The sequence below is a fragment of the Coturnix japonica genome, chromosome 3 (assembly GCF_001577835.2).
Source record: "Coturnix japonica isolate 7356 chromosome 3, Coturnix japonica 2.1, whole genome shotgun sequence".
In the NCBI taxonomy this organism is placed as follows: Eukaryota; Metazoa; Chordata; class Aves; order Galliformes; family Phasianidae; genus Coturnix; species Coturnix japonica.
In genome coordinates, this window is record NC_029518.1 from 6829735 (window position 1) to 6851734 (window position 22000).

The 22000-nt window shown below is 40.2% G+C and overlaps 1 long non-coding RNA gene across 3 annotated transcripts in view; it reads left to right on the forward strand.

The window, feature by feature from the left end:
* The first annotated feature begins 509 nt into the window (after nt 1-509).
* Nucleotides 510-22000, forward strand: part of LOC107310818 — a 113165-nt gene continuing 91674 nt past the window's right edge. For 2 of the 3 annotated variants that reach the window (XR_004306668.1, XR_004306670.1), the window contains exons 1-4: nt 510-732; nt 2417-2464; nt 13856-13936; nt 15032-15133. This is a non-coding gene — a long non-coding RNA (uncharacterized LOC107310818). Of the gene's footprint in view, nt 733-1579; nt 1630-2416; nt 2465-13855; nt 13937-15031; nt 15134-22000 lie in introns of those variants that run through there. The other variant, XR_004306669.1, reaches the window with a different exon arrangement.

Below are 22000 nucleotides of genomic sequence, written 5' to 3' on the forward strand. Positions count from 1 at the left end.
ATCTAAAAGCTGGAGCTGATTAGCCCCTGCCCAGTGGTGAAAATAGTCGGATATTCTTCAGAATTGTGGCTTTCCTATCCTTTTTTTTCAAATCTGGCTGGATGCTGGGTATCAGCTTGCTGTTGAGAAGACTAATTTCCTGGTTAAATTACATATCATTACTATGAAATTTGGTTTGAGCTTCTCATCTTTCAATTTCTCTCCTTTTTGTTACATGTTAGAAGCAGGTGACAAGGAAATCTTAAGGTCTGCCTTAAGCATTGTATCACTGTTAGTTTTTTATTTACTCAAGCCATGTCTGCCCCAGATCGCTTTCTGTCTAGAATGGGCAATCTCATAACTTCTCTGCCTAGGGAAAGTGTTTCTGAACAGCCTTTTTATGTTCTTTTGGCAGTGAAGACAATCATTTAATAAAGCATACAACACAATGCTAACCGCTGGTTTCTGTTTGATTTATAATCTCAATATTTATGTTTTCACATCTCCTTGCTTTTTTTGATCCAGACTCTTTGGGTCCAGTCTTGTTCAACATCTTCATCAACATGGATGAAGGAACAGAGTCCACCCTCATAAATTTTCCTGCTAAAGCAAAGCTGTGAAGGTTGGCTGACACACTGGAAGGCTGTGCTTCCATTCAGTGAAACCTGGACAGACTGGAGAGAGCAGGGAGGAACTGATGAGCAGGAGTGAAGTCTTGCACCCGAGGAGGAATCACCGCATGCATCAGTACAGGTTAGGGGATGATGCAGGGGTGTTCTGTGTGGAAGGACCTGTGGGTCCTGGTGGACAACAGGTTGGCTGTGAGCAGTGTGCCCTTGTAGCCAAGAAAGCCAATGTTATCCTGGGGTGCATTTCAAAGAACATTGGCCAGCAGGTCAAGGAAGGTGATCCTTCCCCTCTACGCTGTCCTGAGAAGGCCACATTTAGACTACTGTGTCCAATTCTGGGCTTCCCAGTTCAAAAAGACAGGAATCTCTTGGGAGGAGCTCAGCAGAGGGCCACAAAGATGATGAAGGGCCTGGAGCATCTCCTGTACGAGGAAAGGCTGAGTAAACTGGCTCTGCTCAACCTGGGGATCTGATTAATGTTTATAAACATCTAAAGAAAGCTGAGAGACAAATGGATGAGGCCAGTCTCTTCTCAGTACTGTATAGTGATAGGACAAGGAATAATAGCCTGAAACTTGAACATAGGAAGTTCTGTGCCAACATGCAGAAGAACTTCTTTATGGTAAGGGCAATGGAGCACTGGCACAAGTTGCCGAGAGAGGTGGTGGAGTCTTCTTCTATGGAGATATTCAAGACCTGGCTAAACAACTTCCCGAGTTACCGACTGTAGGATACCTGCTTCATCAGGGCAGATGGACTCAATGGTCTCTTGAGTTCCCTTCCAACCCCCTCTGTATGGAAAATCACAGTTTGAACCCCTGATTAATCAGCTGAGGCAAGTGTTGGCTCAGCTGTGGGAGCACAGGTGAGAGTAATTTAGCTGTGCTCCCAGAAGGGGTGGAGCTCGACTCCACCTCCTCTAAGACCTCATTTAAGGGCTGACCACCACTGAGGCAGCATCTCTTGGATTTTGCTCCCTGGTGGAGACTGCCTCAGATTTTAGGTCATGGTATGGACTTTGGTGAGTTTTCCTTTGCTAATAACCTTTCAATATCTGCCATCATTTTTTTAACATCTTTATATTAGCCACTCTTATACCCCTCTCATTCTGTGATTTGCAAAGCTGTAGGCAAGAGATTTGTTCAGACATAACCAAATTTTCAGGTTTAAGTTGTGTGTGTGTGTAATGCAGTGTATCTTTTTTCTGTCACAGAAAACCAATTTAAATCTGCAGATATATCTCTTCATTTTTGTTCACTCTCACATTGTACTTGTTTTTTTTTCCTTCTTTCAACCTGTTCTCTCTCAGTCTTCAGTCGCATGCAGATTTCATCAAAGCCTCTTTGGAGGTTTTAAGCTAGTAAATGCTGCGGCAGTAATGGCCACGTGCGGAGGAACTGAACCAAACCAACTAGATGATGTATCAGGGAGATCAGGATACATGGAGTCTTCTTGAAGACAGCATTGCTATCAAGCTCAGTGTTCCAGACCCTTAGATACAAGGCTTCTTTCTATGGTTTTGGTAGCAGACTGATGAACGGTTCCCAACAGTTGCTTACAAAGAGTTTTTTAATCTTTAATTTGCTCAATTAAAGATATGCAAAAGGGCTCTAAAAGGAGTCTTTGCTAATTTCTATAGGTTTAGAGATGCTTAACATTCAGTTGCTACTCCTCTGGAATTTCTCTGAGGTTTAGCCTGCAACCAACCCAAACAATTTTATTTTTAATAATGCAAGTACATGTAATGGTTTTGTTTTGATTTTCTTCTTACTACTTTTGTCTCCTGCGTGCTCCTCATGTCCCCAAAGATCCTGGCAGATCTAGCAGAGGAGTATCCATGCTTTAAACTCATAGAGGTAAGCATCAGGTCATTTTCTACAGCTTCTGCAACTCAAAAGTATTGCTTCCCTTCATTTTTGAAAGTACTTAATACAACAGCTTTAACTTTAGATATGAGCGTTTTAACAAGACAGGAAAATGAGACACTTGGATGCTTTATCTGACCATAATTCACATAATTGTCACTTTGCCTGCTAAAGTGCTCTCTTGAGCAGCCAAAGAGATCTTTGGACAGCACATTATTTTGCTCAGGTGAGTCGTTCTTCAATTAATTGACTCTAGGAAGGGACTTTTAAGTACTTTTAAGATGGTTTTCATTGTGCAGTTTAAGCCACATATTTGTTACTCAACATATTTCCTGTGAAAACAAAAACACAATCTATCATTATAGTTCTTGTTGAACAGACAATGCCAGAAAAAAAAGGCTGTGTGGCGCTGCTGGGTTAAACCACAACATGTTAACATCTCACAGGAGATGTTTAGTAGGAATGGATGTGTTAACCACAATTAACCTGTTGACTTAAATTCACTTCTAAATGGTAAGTCGAAGCATCGAAGGGTGCTTCTGAAATTTATTATCTTTAATGTATGTATATAACAAAACTTGGAGTGTGTCCCAAGTCACTGAATTTGCAATACTGTATTTCATTGTTGGCTATAAACTCAGGTTAGGCAAAGTTAGAAGCTGAACAACTGCAGTGTAGGAATTTCCACTATGGCTCTGAAAGAAATAAGCTAATTCTGAAGTAAGACCAGTTGTTTCCTCACATGTTAACATATATACATACATCACAACTATTGGCCTAAATATGCATACCTATTTCTTATATATGATCTTTCCTCAGAAACATGCTTGATGATTTTCTGTCCAGCGTGTGCTGGGTTTTACAGGGCTGACACTTGTATTCAAAGGTGGAGAACTGGCAATATTTTCCTGTTTCTCAGTCTTCAGTGATTCACTTATGATTTATTTTGTCTTCTCCATCCTTTATATATGTAATAATTGTCTTAGGAAAAAAAAACTGTTGATCCAGTTCTGTTATCTGTAGCTTTATCAATTTCTTGATGAGTCAAGACAACATTTTTTGTCATCAGTTTAGAGTCGCAATTTTAGGTAATCAGGGAGAATTCAGCAAGCAGGTCTGATTGTACCAAGTCACTATCTGGCTGACAGCATCCCTCTGCTCTAAGAATCTGAGAAAGTGGGAAAAAATGGAGATTTAGAATTAGGCTTCTCTTGCATATTATGTCAGAAGTCAAAATAGAGAAAAAGCTCCAAATCTTTCTGAATCTTTCTCCTTCACCTTTCTCTTGAGATGATTACCGAGCTTTGCCTGGACTTGCCTGACACATCTCAGTGCAATCTCAGTACATCAGGGATCATGGAGATGGATCAGTTTCGTACTTTCCTACAAAAAGTTGGTATTGCTGAGCGAAGAAACAAACCAAACAAGAGACACCGAATAAGAAAATGTGTCCCATAGGGTCTGTGTATGTTTTGTGTTCTTTCTTTTTTTACGAGGTGAATTTTATTTCAGGTTAGCTGTTGTTGCAATTATGAGTTTGTTTAATGACCTCTGTCTCTTTATAGGACTCTTCTGTCTAGATGATACTTTCCAATTTGCAACATGTCATTTGCTCCTTCAAAATGATCCCAAGTCCTGGCAGAGATGATGCTTGTCGCTCTCATTCCGAGATGTAGCCAGATACCAGATTTCTCTAATGATGAAGGAAACAAGGAAATCTTGCAAAGTTTTGAAGCTATTCTTGTTAACAGCTCAGTCTCTTAGTTAAATCCATTTTTCTTCACTTTATTCAAATGTGGGCATGTTGTTTGTGACCTTCACACTAGATGAAAGCAGTCCATTACATGTAGTTTTAGTTTTGCATCTCTGTGAGTAGTGTTCTCCCTGGGGACCTGCAGAGGAAATCGAGAGCACGGTTTTGATGGCTGATGGTTTCAGCTGCAGTGCTGAGTACGGGTGCTTCTAGCGACTGTGCGTGGCCTCTGTGTACATTTACCAGCTATCATTAAACTTCCAAAGCATTCTGAACTGTTTGGCTGCTACATGAGAAATGCAACCCGGAAGGCTTAAGAATAAGTACAAGCAATTGCCTTCTTTGTGGGAGAGGATAGTCCATCACGTTCTCAGGAGTTAGTCATGAGAAAAATAAGTTTTTCCTGCAGGTCATTGCTACCTGACAATCCAGCTGCCTTCTGTCACATCAAGCAAGCAGGATAAAGGGTACGATGTAAGCACTTTGACCCCTTACCCTCTCACTCTTTGTTTTCAGAACCGTGAAAACAGTTTAGGAGAGAAAAATCATTGACAAGTGAGGAATTTGATAATGCCTGAGTCCTGCCTCACAGACTTGCATGATGGAGGTCAGCCTGTAACAGCCTCAGGCAGGTATGGCCTGACATACAGGTGAATCCTTCTGCTTGCAGCAGGGGTAAGCTACTTGGCACTGCTGGCACGGGTCATCCCCAAGTGTACTGGAGCAATCATTCATATAATGTCCTATATGAGAGGAACCGAAGGAGCATTTTCTTTCTTTTTCCTTTGAAGTGCACCTCTCTGAGAGCCTTCTAAGGGAAACTGTGCAGCAACACAAATATACCTGATATTGACAGCTGTGCTGTCATACCACTTAGCAAAATCCAGACATCTTCCCTTGCCCTGCACTTTGCCACTAAATGCCATCTTCTTCAATCACATGCAGGAATTACAAAGATGTATCTGTCCCTCAGAAACAGAGCTAAACCTACTGAATTTAGAGGTAGAGGGGGGGAGGGGAAGCTTGATCACTTGTTAGGGTGGAGACCACGTGAGAACTGCTTTGTTAATGGTTATACACTTCCTATCTTTGCTTCTTATTTTTAATGAGAGTATATTTGCTGTTGTCAATTTGAATCTATCAGACTCTGATGTCAGCCAACACTTTAGTTTCTTGTATCATATATTAAGTTGACACCTAAAATGCGCAAGGGATGAGACCAGAGAACGCCAAGAAACTGTTCAGATGATAGCCATCATCTTCATTGTGTGAAACAAAGAGTGTAGTTCACCTGTCATTGGAGATGAATTGGAGATTGGACACACATTTGTGTTCAGAGGGGGGTGTGACTGGACAGGATATGTGAGGACAGATGCATTAAAATAGATGTCAGACATGTTGACTTTGGGTTGCCCAAGGAGGCTGTGGATGCCTCGTCCCTAGAGGCATTGAAGGCCGGGCTGGATGTGGCTCTGGGCAGCCTGTACTGGTGGTTGGCCACCCTGCATATAGCAGGGGTTGGACCTGGATGATCGTTGTGGTCCTTTGCAACCCAGGCCATTCTGTGATTCTCTGACTTTACATGGCTTTAGGCTGTTTTCATATTTTATGCTCTGCTATGTTCTTTTTGTATGGATGGGTACTTAAGCCTGAAGTTAGTTTTGTGACCAGTCTCATTGTTTTCAGTGGATCAATTTCTGTGAGAAAAGTTGGGTACATATATTCTGGTAGAATCAGAGCCTTATTTAGAATACAATTTGAAAAACAAACAAGCAAGTGACAAACCATCATTAAATCAACTGGTGCAATACTTCTAGCACAATTTATTTGGATACGGATAAAGTAAATATTTTGTTCACAACAACATCCAGGCTCAGATGTGCAGACAGCCATCTTGCTGAGTTATGCTCTCAGAGGTGTAGACATAAATAATTACAACCTAGCTAAGGTTTTGAAGCTGTTTAGAAAGACAGAAAAATATTGTCTTCATTTAAGGATGGAAAGAACTTCAGATGAGGTGCTCGAGGTCACAGAATAACTCTATTAGATTTGAAACCTGAGCTTACTGTCAACCAAAACCAAAATGTAATTGTTTCTGTTCAATTGTAACTTGATTTACATCTCCAGATTAATGACCAGATTTCATGGGTAAGAAGCTCAGATCTTTCTAATAGAAAAAATGTAGTCAGATTCACTTTCTTTATGTAGACATTTGCGTTTGATCACTTAAGATCTGTAGCTCTGCTAATTGTGACAATTTTTGGCTCCATCTCGTCCAAGTAACTGTTTTTTAATAGATTTTCAGCATTCACAGTTTTTAGTTCTGCTGTTGTTAATTGGTGTTAATTGGACGATAGCAATGGTGTGACAGTCTTTACTCCTTTCCTCTGCCAGGAAGTTTCTAAGATCTCTGGAGTGATGTTTCTGGGATATGGCAGCCTAAAGCACAGTGCTTTGTAATGCCGTGTAATACTTTGTAATGCCGCTTCAAGTATCATTTTTAAATCATCACTTTTTGCTCCCTTTCCACCTCTTATGTCCTTGGAGCACCATGCACTTGTTCGGAACAATAGCAAACATGACATTGACTCCAAACCAAATTTGGGCCTGGCAGGGAAATAATTTTATCTGATTACATAAATATTTTATTGGAAGCGGCATGACAAATTGGAGACTGATTGCAAACAGCAGACAATCACTGACTATGGAGAATCCTGCCACTCCACTGGCACTTTAGATCCTTTAAGTAGCCATTCCAAATTTGCAGGAAAACAGTTCAAACATTTTAATTTTGTAATTTAAATTGCAGCACTCACTCAACCAGCTATTTGGCTGATGATAATTATGAAAATGCTGTGATGTACTTGCTGAAAGCTTAGAAGACCTGTGACAGTGTGCTTTATTAATAGGCTTGCATGTTTTCATTACAGTATTCACTATTAGCAATTTGTATCAAACCAGTGAGGCTATAACAATACCTCCCCAAATACACCAAAATGTGATCTTGTCTCAATTTTGTACTTCTCCCAGGACTGTGTGCAGTTGAGTTTATTCATCACTTTTTCTTTCTGTGCACTCATCAGAATTTGTTACCTTAATTGTGGCATCTTGATTTAATATATGCAAATGCATTTTGTAACAGAAACCTTCGCTATTTATAGAATGACTTTGACTGTTTTCTGGGGTGCTGCAGTCATTTCTTATTAGCAAAATAAAGCCTCCAAGCATCTACTGGCAGCTCTTTCCTGATTTAGCAACTGAAAAATGCTGGCAAATCAGGATCCTGCAAATAGTTCAAATTGTTTGAAGGTATCATTGTGGATCAGTGCTACACTTCTGAACTTTTCAGGTGAGCTGGAAATTTTACTGAAAAGTAAATGGCACAGACAGAGCTTTCCATTGACTTAGCAATGTTTTGAAACATGATTTGGATCAGAGAGCGAGAGCTTATTCGTTTCAATGTGCTGTGGCAATTCAGTTTTATGGAAGAGTAAAACCAACCAATGAACCAAAAAATATCCAAACCAAGATTTCTGCATACACAGGGGGTCAACCAGGGCCTGTAAGCTGTAGGTATGTTTTTTAGCTTTAATAAGCACAGGCACATCCAAACGGCTTCTGCTGGGAGTGGTGCTGGAGGAGTGCAGTCTAGAGCTTATGCAATACAACAGTCCTCTTCTGTCTTTTCCTGGAGATGTAAAAGAGATCAAAGAAAAATGCCTCAAGATTATGTCAGAAACTGTGTGCCAAAAGAGTATTTGAGCAGACATTTGTAGTTCTAAAGATAAATTATTTTGGCTTTCATAAGTGAATACTTTTATAAATAAGTGTTCTCCTCTAGTCAGTATCTGGAATACTTTAGAAGCTGTTATTGTAGAGGAATTGCACTTTCCATGGCTCACACTCTACAAGAGGGAAATTCATATGGTGTCATGTCACCTTGATGGTTAATAGAATGCAACAGTGACAGAGTGTGCATTTCCATGTGTTTAGCCTTGCAAAGTAGACACCAGTGATTTTGTGCTTCCCTTGCTAATAATTATTAGTATGGCATTTTGGTGAAATTTTCCATCACTGTCTCTACCTTCTGTTACCTAAAAGAGCAAGTCTGGGGTCTGCTGTGTGTATCCCCTTGGGAATGATAAATGCCAGATATGCTATTACTCTTTTATCTATAGAAACTAATGATATGTGTTGTAGAGCTTAGTAGCACTAAACCTGAATCTAAATATTACCCATAGGAAACCTACAATCTTAATCATTTGCTTGAATTATGCATATGAGATCATGGTATCTGCTAGTTCAACATAGATTATTGCTTAGGGACTAGTATAAATGTAACTGTGGTATTAGGATGGATAAATTACACCCAGTAGTACAATTACACGCATCCCAGTTTTCCAGGCTCAGTCTTATCTTCAAATGGTTGGCTTAAAGTTTATAGAGACTGTATGCTGCAGTTACAGATATTGAAAGTCCCCACGTGTTCTTAAAGCCAATTTAATAATAGATCTGAACAATAAGCTCCAGTGAAATGCACGGTCTTTCATCATTCTTTCATTAAGTGCTCTGACTTGTTTTTTATATGAGTATTTATTCTCATACAGCGAGAGACAAAAATCACAGCACTGGCACACAGAGGCAAACATGAATGCATATGGGGAATTTACATAGCTTTCTCAGAAAGTAGTGCCTGCTATTTATTTCCATGGAAATTACAACAGATACGAAGAGCACAATAGCAACATTTGATAGAGCAAATTCTTAGCTACAAAGCAGAGCTGGGGTTTTAAATCGTTGTAGATGAGCTAAGAGTAATTTATCGTGTACGCAGGGTCAACTAGTTGACTGTTTCAGTGCTGTTTCAGTTGTACTTGACCTACGGTATTTGGTTTTGTGGCTTTTTACTCTTTAAGCTTCCCAACTTCTTTCTCACAAATTAAGAATTGCCTGACATTAAAGCACACCTGGTAGTTTTGTGTTGTAGCCAGGTGAGTTTGGCAGTGTTAAAAAATAACAAACAAAACCAGTAAAAACATTTCAGGATGAAATAGGGTTGGACTGCCAGTTGTGCTCCCTGGATGAGCACTTAGCTGTGGGTCACATCCAAAAGCAACAGATAATCACGGATGAGAAACCTGCAATGGATGCCACAGGGAGCTGTTTTTAAACTAAGTTTAATGTCCCCTCGGTTTTGTTTATTATTTAATGGCGTAGAACTTATCCTGTAGCCACGAACTTCATGTTATATTTGCGATTTTAATATCGTTTGAAAGTGATTCTCTTAAAACTTGCCTTTTGGGAAGCTGACATAAGTTGCTCCCACTACCCCTTGGCAGAAAGGGAAAGCTGCTGCTACATTCTCATGCCTCCCACTTCCAGCAGGGTTCTTAGTCTTGCTCTTCTGTCTAAACCACCTGCCCCTGTGAAAGGACAGTATTTCTGCCAAACAGGCAGTTACTACAGGTCACATCATGTTAACCTGAAAACTAACCAGATAAGCAATTAATCCAAATAGAAGTGGAGATATTAATTCAAAAATTCCTCAGTGTCGCTTTTTATTTACCCTGAGAGAATGTCCAGGTATTATGCAAAGTTACTAGTTAGTCCAGTTATTATGCAAAGTTTCAGTTGTTATTTAGGTAGAGCTGCTGCTGCATCATGCCTCAGAGCTCCATACTGTGCCAGTAATTTTCTGTTATTTAAATGGAGTTATGGCAGAACCTGTGTCACTGTCTAGTTCTACTGCTGGTACAGGTGGGAAATCCTGTCTGCAGCAAGAGTATGTGAATACATAACCAAGCATGCAGTGGGGGAAGGATTCTCACTGAGATGACAGTCATTGGTTTTGCCAAAGTGATTTGATGCTTCTTGTGCCCTTTGTGAGGTTTATTGTAAATCTGTTTGTTTGTTTTTCTGTCTGTCTTCAATTGGGAAATAGAGCTCTTCGTATATAATTTATATAACTGCTTACACTGTGAAACAGCAGCAGCATTGCATAATTTGAAAGCAAGCTATAGATAGAAATGACTTTGCAGGAATTAGTGGTCAAATAAGTAGGATTCAAATGGTTTAAATTATCTCATGAAGAATTAACGAAGAAAAACAAAGAAGCCAAATAAATCCATTAAACTCGCCATTGCAAGCAGTTCTCCCTACTCTAGTATTTATGATTTCAGTGCTGTATTGTTGGTAACCTATCAGAGTAAAAACCATAATACTTTTTGTGAAATCCGTGGCCTTATTGCTGGGAAACTAATCTGCGATGCCAGGAACACGGATGTCTGATATTATTTGACCACATTTTTCTCAGTACAAGAAGGACTTCTGTCTTTCTTCTATGAGATAAGTAAAATAGGCAGTGCTGAGAACCAAACTTGCTTTCAACACTCTTTTCCTATAGGCTTGATAAAAATCATTAGTTATGCTATATTAATGCAACACGATTGCATTATAGAATGCTGCACTGCTCTATCTTCCTTATTAAGGCATGCCAAATTAGATAATGTGAAAACGTTTCATCTCATTGGAAGTCTTATCTTGTTACCTGGATGTAAAGTGGCTTGGCTGCATTTGGTCCTGTTGTGTGCCTGCGTCCCATCATCCCTGTCCTGCTGTTGTTAGGGCACAAAGCCTTCCTTTTGGCACTGCTGCAGAGCTGGCGTGTTCCCATTATCCATGCCAACAGGTCAGCCCTGTGGCGGAAGCATTGTGAGGGTGAAGGCTGCATGAGCTGGGTGGCTGGGAGCAAGAGGGGAGAGAAGGACATCTGGATTTGTCTATCCTGAATCTCTCATGGAAAGCTCACACCTATGCAGGAACTTTTGCCTCTTCTCTGCTCTCTTTATAGCAGAAATCAAATATGTCCCATTGAATTCAGTGAAAACTGTAACTGGCCACTATGACAGGATGTGTTAGAAACAGAACTTCTTATTCTTCCCCTCCAGCCCTCCCCAAATACACATAAGGTTTGCAGATAATATTTTCCATTAGCCTAAAACATCGTTTTCAGAAACAAGTGGCTCTCCTGCGGCTCTCTGTCAGCATCACATCAAGCTGAAATGGATGCTGAACAGACCAGGGGTGCTTTCTAACCCACTTTGTATAGGTTCAAATGTGTATATTATGCAGGGTAATCGGGGATCAGACTCAGTGGAATAACTTCAGATAAAATTGAAAGCAGGACTTGTTCCTAGTACTTTGGAAATAGCAGCAATAATTCCAAGTGTTTCATACACTATTTGAGCTTTTAATATTCTGCTGTGCCATTCTGTGGCCAGCACTGAAAAGCAAAATCCTTTCAGATCTCTTATAACTTGGCAGAGAGCTGTAAGAGGCAAATCAGAGATAAAGAGGAATAATTAACTCTATCAGAAGTCACTTTTAGTCAGGAGAATTTAAGGCTTGCTTTTGATCTTTCAAATTGACCATGAACCTTGCATTCCTTGTATGTTATATATTATAATTACAGGCAATTATGCTTTATAATATACATGTAAGCAGATCTGCACTACAAAGAAAATGAATTAAGGCACAGAAAGAATTTTGGAGGAGATGCAGGCAAATAAACATGAAGCATATGAAAAGTCTGAGCAATAAAATACAACTTCAAACTATAAGCATCAGCTGCTAGAGCATCGTGATAAATTACAGCAGTAGTATGCAGTCATATGCATAGAATTGGGATTAAATGATGTGGTGCTAAGAAGCAGAACATGTCAAACACAAACTATTGATGCCCACCTGATTCAAGTGTTCATTTTACCTACAATTTACTCTCAGCCTTTTTCTCTTCATACCTAACCATACCCTTATCCAGCTGGGCCTCCTGCGTGCCATGTCCTGTTTGAGATCTCTGTGGTTAAAGCCAAGCTGGAGGCTCTGCTGGTGGTGGCATAGCTACCAACTATACCAGGCTTAGCTTATTGGGGGAACTCTCATAGTAGCACCATTTTACCTGTGCTCTCCACCTGCTCCACCTCCCACAGACTCTTTTAGAATCATTTTAGGCCCTGAAATTTTAGCTCCTGTTCAGTGAGTACATTCCTAGAGTCAGTGATCAAGTGTCTTTGCAGCCGAAGGAGCCCTAGCCATAGCAACTGCAATGCAGAACAATCAGAGCCGTGTCACAGACAGGCTGCAAAATATCACACATCTGCCACTACAATTGAACCACCACCACACCTTCAACAGAGCTCTTTTGATGTATTCTGATTCACAAATTATGGCTGCTGTCAGATCTCGTTGCTATAATCCTGTGAAAGATTGAAATGTTTTGCTCTTTGACATCAAATTCCTAATAATTTTCCTGCCTGAGACACAAAGCATTGTGTAGAATGCCATTTTTTTTTCTCAAACAGCTTAATACTTCCTCAACAGTATTTAAAAACTTTACTGCTGCAACCTGGTTTGAAAGATTCGGTGTATGCATTTGCAGGCAAACGATATGGAGAAGTCTTCATCTAAAGCCATCTAGGCAACAGGGAATAGTGAGCAGTGTGATGGAGTGGGACAGCTCTGTATTTTTCAGCTAAGTACAGATCAGTTGGGTGGCTGTTATTCTTTCAGTTGGGTGAGCAAAGGCTGTGCTGCATGGAAAATAATGTGTTGGAAGGACTCCTGCTTAGGCAGCAGTGTAGGCCTTATGACAAAAATGGCCCCATGTCCCAGCTGATGCAGAGCTGTGGCTCAGTCAGCAGAGGGCAACTTTTACATGGCTCAAAAGTGGGATCATCCCTTCCCTAGGTCCAGAGCCAAATGCTTTACAAGGAGGGGTATTTCTTTGGACCCCCAGTGGGTGCTAGCAGGACTTGGTGCCACTGTGACACAGGGCTGTGCATCTGTGGGGGAAAACTTCATTCCAGGGCAGGGAGTGGAAGGAGAACTACTGGAGTGCTGGAAGCAGTGCAGCATGTCAGTCTAGGCAGCTGTTTCCACAGATTTTCTGAATGTGAAAGGTGGATTCCAAAATTGATAGATTCCTCATCCCCCTTCATTTATGAACATTCCTGATGGTTCCACGGAAGCTAAAGTATGTTTGGTGAATTGTGCTGTGCTTATCAACTGGAGAGAATAACTCCTAAGCATCTTTATTGGCCTTTTAATGTCTGAACCCGAGAATACTGTGGCTGTGAAATGAATTACAGTGACGTGCTAAAAAAGGAATAATCTCAGTTGTTTTATTAAGCACTTTGGGAATGCAATGGAGGTTGCTGGTGCTGTGTTTCCTGTGAATGTACATTTGTGTCAAGGAGTGAGGCTGCAAACCACCCTGCATATGCTGGGATGCCAGAGTGAATTTTGAACCTTCTAGCAATGTACAAATATCTTACAGCAGTGTCTCCCAAAACACTGGGACGATCTTCCATAGCATTTATTTAATGTTTTTGGTTTTTTTTAATGTTTCTTATTAAAACGATCTGTCAGTACCTCTAGTGATTCAGTTATTGTTGCCAAAGAATAGTGCCCTCATTTTGCGGTGTTTATTCCCTATCAACACATACTTTCTTGCATGTCACCTGGTTCCTTCCCCTGGCTCCCAAAGAAAGGGCTACTTCCTTTGAGTTGAAGTTTGATGTTTTGGTTAAGCTCACGTATTTGCTTCTTTGTATTTTCTCTTTGATTAACAGGAGTCACTTCCATCAATTATTTTCTGCACAGAAATGTTAATATCTAAACACGGGGAAGAACTGGAATCCTGTGCTCTGTAGGTAAGACCTGTGTTTTGTCATGTGATTGCATGGAATCCTGAGCCCAGGAAGGAAAATCTGGGGTGTCCTTGCAATAAACATACCTTTGGTCATCACCTGTAACACATTTAGGCCAGATAGGGAAGGGATGAAAATTGTTGGGATGAACAGTTCATGCATACAGACTCCATGAAAGCAAGCAAACTGGGAAATGATGACTATGAGAGTCAAACCAATGTCAGGAAACACTAAGTGAGACCTGAGGAACAGCTAATTGCCGAGTTTGAATCCCAAGTCACACCTGTAAGGTGCTGGGGGCACAGAGAGCAGATGATGCAACAGGTATTAATCTGAGAACAGGCTGTGGAGAAACAGTTTCCTCTGTCACAGCAAGGGAAGTAAATCTGACAGCAGCTTTGTTGTATGGTTCCTCCCTGTGATGCTGCATATTTGATAGCGACCTGAATATATATCAGTTTGAATCCAAAGTTTATTGATTCCCTTCAATGCAGTAACTTGGCAATGCTCAAGATGAAGGACACCTCTGACAAAAATGTACTTAAACCTTAATGCAAAATCTCACAGTAATATCATATTCTCAAATGCAGCAATTAGAACTGTTTCCCATGTTTTTTTTTTTCTTTCTTTCTTTATTTTTTTTTTCTCACAAGCATTTGATTATTACTTTCTGTTTTCTTCTTTTGGAAATCTGATTGTTACTACAGGGATTAACACGTTTAGTTACAAGCCAGTATCATACAGGCTGACACCGGAATTATTATCACAGTACAAGGAGTAATGTACAGATTTTAAGTTACCTTGTAATTTGTGAGCAAGTAGTTTTCTTCCTAGAAGCAAAAGATTGCTTTCCACAGTTTCATAAGTAGTATTCAATCAGATGCAGGTGTATGTAAAATCAAAGTGTTAATCACAGAATCAGTACTTTAGAAACAAGGGGTGTCTAAAATGCACTGAGCATGGAAGATCTGAAATAGAAATAAAAGACACTTCTCCATATTCATGAGTTTTCACAGAAATGAGTATCAGAGTGATGAAAAAAGTATATTTGAGTGCAAAATGCTCATTGTCACTAAGTCTCTTTTCAAAAATCCACAGGGCAGCACATCAGCATATCACCTTGTTGGGAGCACAGCTGCAGGGAGATGATGTTCTTTCACCACATTGCTCTTTGGTGGGTGCAAGACTGATGCTGCTCAGGTAGGATTAATCACACGGTCCCATGTAGAGCTCTATCAGATCTATGATACATAGGAAAAGTGGATAGTTTCTCTCTCTCTTCCCCCTCCCCCCCGCCCCCCTCCCTTGTAGGAATTTATGTTGTGTTTTATTTTCTGATTAAAAAATCTCCCATCCATGCTATCCACACTATGAAGAACTGAACTTTGCTGTAGGCTTTTGGCTGTCTTATAGGTTACAGAACTGCAAGGGCACCTGGGTAAAAAATAAAAATAAAAATAAACAGGGAAAGAAAAGGCAATTCCCAGCAATCTACAGAAATTTATTAGAGTTCTTGTGATAACAAGGCCGTCGGCTGCTGCTCTGGGTGCCATGGAAACAGGCATTGCTGCAAACAGGGGAGTCTGCTTTAAACTCATTCCTATTTCAGAAAATAAATAAATAAATAAATAAATAAAAGGGGAAAAAAAGAAAAAAAAGAAAAAAAAAAAAGAGGATGATTTGTTTAAAGGGCTTTGCTCACATCTTTTGGCAGTGCCACTGGCTGTCACCATGACATGACAGAGGGATTGAGGGGGACACAGGACTGCAAGAGGCAGAAGCCTGGCAGCACTCTTCCTTAATTTAAGTACCAAGCAGAAAAGGGTGTTTTTAAGCAAAGTGTTTATCTTGTTAGAGAATGCTCTTGTGGTTAAAGCATTGCACTGGACTTCTGGAAATCTGACATTAATGCCTCATTTGGCAGAGAGTTACCTATGCCAGGGGTGCTCAGCCTGATTTTTGCTCCACTCCAGCTTCCCCACACTCCAGCTGCCATGGGCATGGCTGCAGCTCGCAGGGCACATCACACGGTGGTATGCAGCCTGCATCATACAGAGGTTACTGCTCAGTGCCTCCAGACTTTATTGTAGCCATTCCTCCGGGGTTCCTTCCAGTTCCTTCCTTATTCTAGTAGAGATATTTAAAGCATGTCTCAAAGTGATAGTGTAAATACAGACTGACACCTCCAGTGAGCTTTCAGACTTGCGAAAGAAAAATATAATAGCTATTCAATGGCACCATTCTTGCTAATGGTAAATAAGTGGACAAATATGAAATCAGAAACGCTTGGAGGTTTCACACCTATTTGTGCTTCTCTACTGGTGGCAGACATTTGTGTATTCTCTTCCCATTCACACTGTATGAACAAACTGAGCAGGTTAATGCATCTTGTGACACATTTGGTCCTATTTCATAGCCTGTTTGACGATGCCAGCAAGTAGAAAACTGTACCTATTAGTGCCAGGGAGTAACGCAGACACTATGAGTGCTACATACGTCCTTCAACTTCTCCATTGAAACTTTCAGCAGTGTTAGCCTTCATTAAAAGATGTGGCTGTTTGTGCAGCCCAGATAGTATAGGGAGACTTCTACTCCATAAGTGTACCTTGGTAATACCTCAATTAGGGAAACTTCAGTTGCAACCTGAACTTCCTACAGCTATGTATCTTAGCCCCAGAATGTCAATGCCTCATGATCTTCTACAGGAGATGAAAAAGATGCAGGAAAGCATTTCAATAAGCTCTGATTAGTTGCATTCCTGCAGAACTGATCATTTTAACAATGTTAAGCTGTAACAACCGCAAGCATGGGATTAGTATTGTGCCGGAGTATCTGAACGTAAGTTGCTTGCTGATAGCACAAATGCACTGAGAAATGTCCAGAGAATGAGTTCTCCTGAGTCTCAGTTGTTTGTGCTCCAGCTTATCTCTTGGCTAATGTAGCTGGGCTTATCCAGAAGGCCAGGAAGGGTTGTGCCCCAGATCCACTCTCACTGCTACCATACAGTTTCTCAGAATGACCCTGAATGGACCTACTCTCCTCACCAAAGCCATCTGTCACCCAAGAGGGGAAGAGAGAGAAAAACAGTAACATCACCATGATCTGAAGCATTTGTTTCTGTACTCAGAATCCTAGATATCAGTTATTTTTACCCTTGTTAGTGTGCATCCCTCTTCCTAGTGAGGTATCACAATGGGTAAGTTTTCATTCCAAAAGTAATTGGTGGGAATCAGCATAATAGTTTTATCAAGGATGATCACAGTGTACAGCAAAACTGTTCAAAAAGCATTTGTTGGTTAGAAATTGTCAGTATGTAGAAATTTGTTGTCATAGAAATTGTCTGATCGCAGTGAATGTACACAAATCCATGAAGCAGAATTTCACTGGCGCACTTTACACCTCAAATATAACAGCTAGAGGTTTCCATTTCTTATCCCTTCAGCTTTCCTTGCTGGGGGGAGATGGAGGGCCTTATCCTCAAAACGTAGAGAATGAAATTGGAGAGATTTAGGTGAGATTTTGGTAAGGTGACTGTGGTCACCTTAAAGTATTGTAGAGATGCTAATGATCACATGGTTACGTAAGACCTCTTCTAGCTCGCTCTCTGAACTGCACATGTATTTTTTGTTCATCAGGTTATTCAGTAAAACAGCAATTTGTTTTGCTTGAGACTGATGTATTTCACAGTTCTTTATATTCAGCTCATGTTGTTTCTGTGCTCCTGTGAAAAGGAAGCTATGGAGATAGTATGCAGAAGCAAACCCTTGTTCTCTACGCTTTCTCCATTTATTTCTATTTGCTCTGATTTTCAGGGTGTATTGGAAAATAATGTAAATAAATCAGCACATAGAATTGTATTACAGACCTTGCAGAGAACCTAAATAACATTGGCAGGTAATAGAAAATATATTTTATAAACCATTACACGTCTGTCAAGATGCACACGGTATACTTTTTAGCTGATTAGCAGTTTTCTGGCTCAGTGGAAATCAGTTGTACAGACAAATTTGAAAGCAAATCATTAGAGTTGTGGAAATCCTTATCTTCCCTAGAATAGAGAGAACATTTCTGGAGTGCACTAGTATTTATTTATAGTCACTGCCAAGTTTGGTTGCTTCATTAAATATTAGCTTTGCCAATTGTGGATGGTAGTAGGCATCAAAGTATGGGTCATCGTGCTTTAACGGAAGACTGACTTGGCCTTCCTTGCTTTTCTCTCAGATGTAATGCTTCTTTTGCAAAGCAATAAGGCAGAAAGGAATATGGTTTACTTTGCTTGAACTTGTACTTGGTACCAGATATAAGTGGAGAGCGAAAATACCCCTGGGTTTGAAGGAAAAGCTGTGATCACCTTTCTCTGGCTGCAAAGGCTAAATATGAGAAAAGAATGAAATCCCTGCAGTGAGTAGGCTGCTTGCTTTAACACCCAGCTGACATGGTATTTTTTTCAGCTGTGGCCAAAGTTAAGCATTTGTGATGTGTTCCAACAACCACAAGAAGAGCACAAATGGACACACGAATAGAGACAGACCACGAGTGTCCAAACTTTTGGCTTGCCTGAGCAGCAGTGACTGAAGAGAAATAGTCTAGGCCCATATCTACGAAGGTTTCTCTGAAAGTAATGCCTCCTAATTATTTCCGTGGAACCTACAACCAATACAAAGAGCACAATAACACTGTTCAATAGCGGAAATTCTCAGCTACAAAACACTCCTTTTCAACAGAGTCACCACCATTAGCTGTGCATTTACAGCAGCAGTGAAAGAGAGCCTGCATGCTGCACTTGTAACAATCTCCACCAGTGAAGGTGACCCACTGAAGCTGTTAGCACTGCTGAAATGCACCACCTACCCCTCACTGTGCTCACATCCACTGTTTGGTCTCCATAAATGTTCAGCAAGCACTGATGAATGCCAGTGGTGCCATTTCTTTTTTCCATGTGGAGGGATTCTATTCCACACCTTTCTTTGCCTCATATGCAGTTCTATGCAAGACATCATTCTCTTGGACTGCCCCACTGCTGCCATCTGTCCCAACAACAAAATGTAAATGGATACTGGTGAGAAAATTTAACCTCTATTGCCACACCATTAACACACACCTCTGACACTGTGGGCCGACAACATAACAGGGGGGCATTACTTTTGGAGCAGTCCTCACAAAGCATATAATATAGTTAATGTATTTAAGTAATAATGTTAGTATTATTACTTAAATACATTAAAGTATTAAAGTATTAAAGTAATGTAAGTAATAAAACGTTGTTGGTTTGTTGTTTTCTTTTTACGTTTTCTATTAAAACATACACAATAATGTGCAACGAAACCATAAAACCTGTGGGACATGGGACCTTGCTTTTGTGAAACTGATGCATCAATCAATCAGGTTTGCTGGAAGTGGTTGCAATTCCCAGATCTCTGAGGTGTTCATCGGAAAGTTTTGATTTTTACTCTTCCTGTACTTACTTCATCCTTGAAAGCAGTTGTTCACTAATGTACCTACTGGCAAAAAGCAATGACATGAATGAGGCAGACTGTACAGCAAGGGATATTTCTCTCTGGTAAGAGAGGTCTTATAAAAGTCTGGTAAAGAGACATGATCAAATTTTTGATTGCAACTCTATACATTCCATTTGAAAATTCACAAGTAATGTATTTATGTTGACTGAAAATGGAGTCACAAATAAACAACAAAAAAAAATTGATCATTATTTGACAGTCTTGAAACCTATTCTCAAATTCCTTTATCAAAATACAAAGTACAGCCATGTGTTTTTCTGTGTTGGCTGTGCCAGGCTGCATGCCGGCCAAGGGCTGGGCATGCCTGAGATAGGCTGTTGTTGGCCTTACTGAAAGGTATGACAGTCCAACACGAGATTTCTTTGTCCTGTGATAGCAATCTAAAACTGATTGCCACAGTATAATGTAGCACTTCTGTGAGCATGGAGTAACACCTTTGTGGATGCAGTGCTGCAGGTGCAGGGTGTGCACGGGTCTGTCCTTCATTGTGGAGTGCGGAGATAAAAGTACAGGTTCTGCCTGTAATTTGCTCTCTGACATAAATGGTTTCTACCAATTTTAAAGTTAGGATTGCAAGTTCAGATGATAAACGAAGGGAGGGTGCACGTTTCTTGTGAACATATAATCACTAAACCCAGCAAGCTAAATCACACTCATCTGAGCAGTAAAAGAACATGGATGGAAGACAGGGTGCTATGGGAACTAGTCTGTCCTCACCTCTTGCACAGCAGGTCCTGTTATGGCACGCACATTGCACAGTGCTGCTGTAGCCATCCAACTCGCTAATCCGCTTCCCTTCATGACAGAAAGGGGCAACATCTTTTCTTGTGTGTAATTATCAGCTGAGTTTTGTCTGTTGTAGTGTGTGAATAAAAGACAAAGAAACTTCTGTTTTTATGGTTAGGAGATGTTTTTTGTTGCAAAGAGTCCAAAGGAAATATATTTCCTTTGCTCTCCCTATTGTCTTTCTATTTACTTGCAGGGACTGAGGTTATGGTAATTGGATGGCCAGGAAGGAGGAGTGCTCTCAAAGCCTTTAGCATATTTCCATAGGAAATAAGAATGCTCCTGTAATGGCTTGGCAGTGCAAACCTCTTTTTTCTCTATTTGTTAGTGAGAGGACTGCAAGTAGGTGTGCCTGAGTGAAAGCAGCAGGGGAAAATGACAAAGGTTTTCCTGCTATATATTGCAATACTATCATCCAAGAGATGCTTTGGGGATTTATGCTGTCACAAGAAGCGTTGGTTAGATCTATTTCAATTTACCCCTTGTGTTATAAGCCACGTTACTCTACTGTGGTCTCTTAAGTAAAAGCACAAGAAACACCTCAGCACATGCACTCAAGGCAAAGTCTTGCAAAAAATGGAAGATGAGAAGAAGCTGAAGCACAGTACTTGGCTGATTACTGCAGATTGATTGGATTTGGGTTAGTGCAGCTCTCCTGTATCACCGTGCTTTCTTATAAAACATCAGGTGACTGCAGAAGAGATTATAGGATAGATAAGAGCAAACTCTGGGATGTCTGCATGTTCACATGGCAGTAGATCTAATCACTTATTACTTATGAAGAGCTGGTGAATATTTTTATGACATCCCGGAACTCCTTTAAATTGTTTCATTTTATTTCTACAAACCCAAGTGTGCTGTTCCACAAAGAAGCGAAATGCTTCCCTTTCTCATTTGAAATACTTTTCACCTAGCTCACATCACGGCACGTTCACCTCCCAGTAACCTCATTCAAGTCTGACACAGCTTCTCCAGGTAGCATGTCGTCATCTCCATTGAAAATCTCCACTGGCCACCCTGTGGAATTGCCTTGTTGCCACTTTAGTTGAAACTTACAGTGTCTCTCTTAGTGACAAACTCAAATTAAGTGTAAAGCTTCAGATTATGTGTAAATTTTCATCACTACCAATATTTTAAAAATCTTCATCGAGGGAAATTGTCCTAAATTGCTTTTTTTATAAGTTACAGCTGCCTGCTTAACTGCGCAATGAAAACCTTTGAAAAGGTGTTTTAAAGAACAAGGTGTTTGTTTTTTAATCACTAATATATATTATATATATATATATATATATTCAAAAAAATACCATCAACTGTTGTGAAAAATAATCTGGATTCATATTCTATCACATAATGCTATTTAACATTCAGACTTTACCTTCATTCCATTTGTTAGTCTCCTTGTTTGAGTGAAACATTCTAACATTTTTTCTCCATCTCACCCAAACTGACAGCCTCATCTCCAACATTCGAGATATCTGATGTTGAAATGGATGTAGCATGTTTCTTTTCCTTGGCATTTCCTATTGATGTCTGGAGTTTGGAACAAATCTTATAGAAAAAACAAGAGTTAAATTGCTCCTCTGTGCTGATGAAATCTCAGATGTGATAACACTGTGATCATTGTTTGGTGCGAGCCTGGCTGTAACAAAGTGCTCTGAGCTTCTTCTCTTTTCATGTTGCAAAATAAGACTGTGCACGCTGATAATGATTCTTGCAATCAACTGAAGGTGATTAAGTGTGCCCATTAATGTTGTCACGATGA